Here is a 6,000-nt window from a genome sequence, read left to right on the forward strand (position 1 = left end):
CATTTCTGACACGATTATGATAATGATTATATGCTATACATTCCTGTTTTAAAAAAAAATATTTTAAATACAATGAAATAGAGTACAGAGGTAAAATTGTGTGAAAAGACATCAGAACACATTCATTTATTGATATGCTAGACTTTTTACTTCCTAACTCTCTCCTTACTGACTAAAATTAGGATTAAACCAGAAATCTTATACTTATTCCACAAAAAAAAACCCATTAAAACTCATTTTGAAAGCAGAAAGTACATTCTAATCATAATATCTTCACTAAGACAAGCTTTACAAACAGCATTTCAAATGTTGTGACATACAAATCAAATCGGAATAAAAGTAATGTTCATTGTATCCTGACAAATGTGATGATTTTCCTGTAGTTGGTAAGGAAATGGTTAACAAAAAACGTGTTTTTGAAACAGTGCCAGATAAAACAGAAAGAAAAAAAAAAACGTCCCCAAAAAATTTGCCTGCCTCGACTAGGGGCCAAACCTCAAACCTCTTTACCACAGAAGTTACCTGATGATAATTGGTTTCAATTTTTTTTTTCTTTTATATTTGTTTTCTTATTTTTTTTTTTTTTTTTTCTGACTGGCACCATTTTGTGATACCATAATAGTAAAGACAATAAGATGTTTGGGGGACGAAGTGGCTGAGTGGTTAAGGCATTGCACTGTGACCCAGAACATCCCAGGTTCGAGCCCTGCTTCAGGCACTTTCGTTTTTTTTTCAATGAGCAAGATTATTAACCCCCAATTTGCTCACTGTGACAACAAGGGTGATTCCTGTTAACATTAGACATCTTGTTTGATGAATTATCTATATTCCTCCGTGGAATGCCTAGGTGACGATATCTTATGATGTCAATGTCATGGCGGAAGTGCATAAGTTAATAAGATGTTTATCATATTATGTCTTTTCTCTGTTCTGCAGGTTCATCAGTCATGAAAATGGATCTGTAGATAAATTAAGAAGGTGTGAAACCTTTTTTTTTTTGTCATTTATTTATTGTATCTGGTCAAATAAAATTTATGCATTTTTGTAATAGATTCGAATCGCCTGTAACTTGGATATGCTGATCATCATAGTTTTGTTTTTTTTGTTTGTTTTGTTGTTGGTGCAGGCCATGGTCAAATTCTGGGTGGGGTTCCCGACCTCCACAGTGGGCAGGGAGGCACTTAACCCGTCTTCTATCCCCTTATAGCTGTTTTCCAATTTGCTTTCTGTCTTTGTTTTGGTATGAGATTACTTGGTTTTGTCCTGACCTGGGCCGGAGTCCTTGGCTGGGAGGGAAACGGTGAAATGCATAGTTATTGTTTTGGGAGATGAAATTTTTTTCCTTGTAAATCATCTCCCTGTTATGTATTATTTTATATTTGTTATTTTTAATGTATAATGAAATGTAAGCATTTGAGTGTACGTATTCCTCTTTGTTGGATTTTGTGCTTGTGTCTGGATGAGACTTGTAGTAGGTGATCTCAAACTCAATACATTGGTGTTGTTGCTCTTGGAATCTACATCTGATCCCTATTTGTTCCCAGTTCTCCTTTATCTTACTTTCTCTTGGGTGCTTTAATTGTAATTCTAGAATTTGACTATCCCATTTTCTTCCTTTTTACTGGCGTTGATATAACCTAAATGTGTTGCAAGCACCGTAAAGCCCTTTAAAAAAATGTAAAAAATGGTCAAATTTTGTATATAAATGTATAGTAAATTGGGAGAAATTTTCTGCTTGATAGGGTGAGGGTTTGAATTTTATTTTTGTTCATGGTCAAGATTGCCTTAGGAAACTCGAAACTCGTAATCTGTAAAGCGGTTTTCTATTGTTTTGTTTTTGCTATTTTATTTTTGTTTTTAATTATTTTTCTATTACCTTTTTTTTTTGGGTTGATTTAGCTGAGACGACATGTACATATATGCAGGTCTGACATCCAAAATCACTTATGGGCCTAGTTTAACATTGTTGTAATGGACAAAATTTTGCATGATTTTTTTTTTAGATTTCCATTACAACAATGAGCCCATAATGATTTGGGTTATCAGACCTTAAAATAAGTGCCACATCGGCTGAAACAATATCCCAGAAAGGTTAAATGATTTTGTTACCTTTAACGTATATTCATTGTTATTTTCCTCCTCTTTATGTGTTTACGGGCATACAACAGAAATTTTCAATCAAGATATTATGTGAAATGATTTTAGTTTCCTTTGGTCCCATGATAAAAAACAGAACTGCATAATGTCTTAGTGTTTTCTGGGGTTTTTTTACGTTTAGTTGAGGGATTGTTTTTTATTCTTGTTTTTTGTTGGGTGCTTTTAAAATTAAATATAGAATTTTTATTATGACACCTCCTTCCTTATTACTGTCGCTGTAATGACCTTACGTAGTGTTGGAAGTGTTTTCAAGCCTTTAAAAAAAACTAAACTGAAAATATATTCAGATTTAAAAAAATAAAATAAAATGGTTAGGTTTTGTTTTCTGGTTTTTTAGTCTTATTCCATTTTACGCATTTCAAAATATTTCTATGGCGTGGACATGGTAAACGAACACCTCTATTTTATTTATAAAGATAAAAATCAACATTTAATAAAAAAAATGTTTTATGCCATTGAACACAAATTAGCAGGTCTGATAACTGAACGCATTTATAGGCTTGATTTAATATTGTTGTAATGGACAATAGTTTGCGTTGGTCTGAGACTGAGAGAGCTTCTATTACCTGGGTGGGGTTCCTGACCTCCCATAGTGGGCAGGGAGGTACTTACTGTGTCTTTTATCCCCCTATATTTATCTGTTTTTCAACTTGCTTTCTGTCTTTGTCTTGGAATGAGATTACTTGGTTTTGTCCTGGCCCTGGCCGGATACCCTGGCTAAGAGGGAAACAGTCAAATGTGTAGTTAGTTTTGGGAGATGATATTTTTTTCCTTGTAAATCATCTCTCTGTTATGAACTGAATAATGTTTTGTTTACATATTATATGTGATTTGTAAACATTTGAGTGCTTTCCTCCTGTGCTTGTGTCTGGATGAGACTTTTAGGTGATCTCAAACGGAGTACTTTGATAGTGTGCTCTTGGAATCTACATCTGTTTCCAAGTTGAACCAATTCCCCTTTGTCTTTACTTTTCTTGGGTGCTTTAATTGTAATTCTAGAACTTCTAGACCATCGCATTTTCTTCCTTTATACTAGTGATGATATGACCTCAATGTGTTGCAAGCGTTGTAAAATCCTTTAAAACCAACAAACAATTCCCATTACGTACAACAATGAAACCAAAACAATTGAAATCTCCAGACTTGCAAATAATAAATATAAATGTAGTCCTTCAGAGCCATTAGGCCCATAAAGCAGGAGTTTATCCCAGTTTCTATAGCGTGAAACAGACGATAGCAAATGCTTGCTATCCTTTGGATAGGAAGCTAGTTTATTGCAAAGTACTTTCCTCCAAATCTAACAGGCTCAGCTACCCATTCACTGCTGGATGGACAGGGGGGATCAGGAAAAAAATCTCGACTGCACCCGGGATCGATCTCGGTCCCTTTCCGTGTGAAGCAAGTGCTCTACCAACTGAGCTATCGGGACCCCCTAGACTGGCAATAAGTAGACTTCATTTAAAACTATTTACCTTTCTACATTTTTTAAAGATTTAATCTTTCTATTTTCACATATTGATGTTTGGTGTTGACGATTTTATGTTGATTTGGATTATTTAATATCCAAAATGATTTTGGTGAAAATCGAATTGTGACGTCATCCATTCTCTGTCACATGATAAGTGGGTCATGGAAATGGTATAAATATATATATATAGAGAGATACATTTATGTTGTTATATTTTGTATTTCAATGATGTGTTACAAACTATTTGAAATTATGATTTTACGCATTTCTTCATTCATGGTTCATTTTGGTGCAGTTCAATTTATGAATTTAAAAAACGATTACGATGGTTACTCTGATGTTTTATTTGTTTAATTCTTTGTTTATTTATAATTTGTTCGTTTAGAGATATATTATGTGTGTGTGTGTGTGTGTGTGTGTGTGTGTGTGTGTGTGTGTGTGAGTGTGTGTCTATGTGTTCAAATCAAGAACACCGATAGTGTGCTCTTGGAATCGACATCTGTCTCCCATTTAAACCAATTCCCCCTTGTCTTACTTTTTCTCGTGTGCTTCAATTGTAAATCTACAACTTTTTAGTCTATCCCTTTTCCTTCTTTTTTTACGATCGCTGAAGTGACCCAAATGTGTCGCAAGCGCAGTGAAACGTTTAAAAACAAAACCCTGGGTGGGGTTCCTGGCCTCCCATAGTGGGCAGGGAGGTACATACTTTGTCATCTATCCCCCTATGTCTGTTTTCCAACATGCTTTCTGTCTTTGTCTTGGAATGAGATTATTTGGTTTTGTCCTGGCCCTGGCCGGATACCTGGCTGGGAGGGTAACAGTCAAATGTGTAGTTAGTTTTGGGAGATGATATTTTTTTCCTTGTAAACCAACTCTCTGTTATGCAGTGTATTCCTCATAGTAGGGACCAGTGCTTGTGTATGGATGAGACTTTTAGGTGATCTCAAAATAAGTTCATTGATTGTGAGCTCTTGGAATATCTACACCTGTTCCCTATTTGAACAAATTTCCCTTCGTCTGCCTTATTCTTGGATGCTTTAATTGTAATTCTAGAACTTTTTACTATCCCATGTCTCCCTTTTTACTGGCGCTAATATGACCTTAATGCTTTGCAAGCGCCGTAAAACCCTTAAAAACAAAAAACAAAAACAAAACCGACCCGACCCCCCCCCCCAAAAAAAAAATTGTTTGTTTTTAGTAGGGGTTTTTTGAGGGAAATAATTCTAAAACTATCAAGAGCAGAGATTTTGTCGCGAATATGGTAAATGTGCACATTTAATCTATTTATGTTTGGAACATCATCGGAATATGGTAAGCACTTTTCAGGTATTATCATAAAACATCAATCCAATTGGATTCAGTAGTCTGATGTCACGCCGCCCGGCAACGGCTGCCATCTTGGTTCCAAACAAAGAAAATCATTCCTTTTTATTCTTCATGTTGGCTAGAACTTTTCATATGCTTTGTGATTAGAATGTGTAAAAGTCAAAAAATGATCAAATTTATGGGGGTTTTTTTCCCCTCTGGATACGCTTTTATGCTCGTCGGAGAAATATTTCATAAGGGCGTCCGCCATTGTTCCGATAGTTTAGAGCCAGTGTTACTAAGTTACCATGCGTCATTAGGAAGGAAGTGACGTTGCGACTGTTGAAGAGTATTTACGCTTCAATGGGTGCGAATAGGAGACAGCCACACGCCCCATTACAGAGTTATAGTTGCTCACCGAACGGACATCGAACGAACGACTTACCGATCACGTGATCAGTTTTTTCTCGCGTCCTCTCGTCTAATCTCGTCACCCCGGAATAGAAAGAGGAGGCGGAGCTAATATAATATAACGCAATGAAAGTTCTGTCCGATGACGGGTGGGGGGATATCACCTCTCCAAAACTTACCTTATTATATGAGATCTTGAGATTCTTATCCAATCATCGATTGCTCGTTTGACAGTTCGCTTGTGAACAGTTAGGAGACCATCTCTTGATTTATGAGCAGGCGGCTTTGCGTAAAGGCGGTGAGTGTTGTATACATCAAAGAGTACCGCTGACCGATGGGTAAATAGTGATTGTGTAACCCAAAAGCCCTGCCGACTCGACTGCAAGGTCTTGTATGTAATAACTGCGTCACCATATCAACGCTCAGGAATTAATCAGTGAGGACTCTCAGTATATATATATTAAAAAAACAAACAACGCTTTTGAATCACACGAGATACATCAGTGTGCTCGTCGCATTGAGAATTAAACATGAGATATAAATCAAGAAAACCGACCGGAAAATAAAGAAACTATCATTAAATTTAAAAAATTGAGCAATATTTTTTTCAAAATCAATCTACTAGAAATTTTTTTTTATTTCTAAACCTATTTTTGTGA

Source organism: Berghia stephanieae, chromosome 12 (assembly GCF_034508935.2).
Source record: "Berghia stephanieae isolate SIO BIC M18660-M18661 chromosome 12, UCSD_Bste_1.3, whole genome shotgun sequence".
Lineage (NCBI taxonomy): Eukaryota > Metazoa > Mollusca > Gastropoda > Nudibranchia > Aeolidiidae > Berghia > Berghia stephanieae.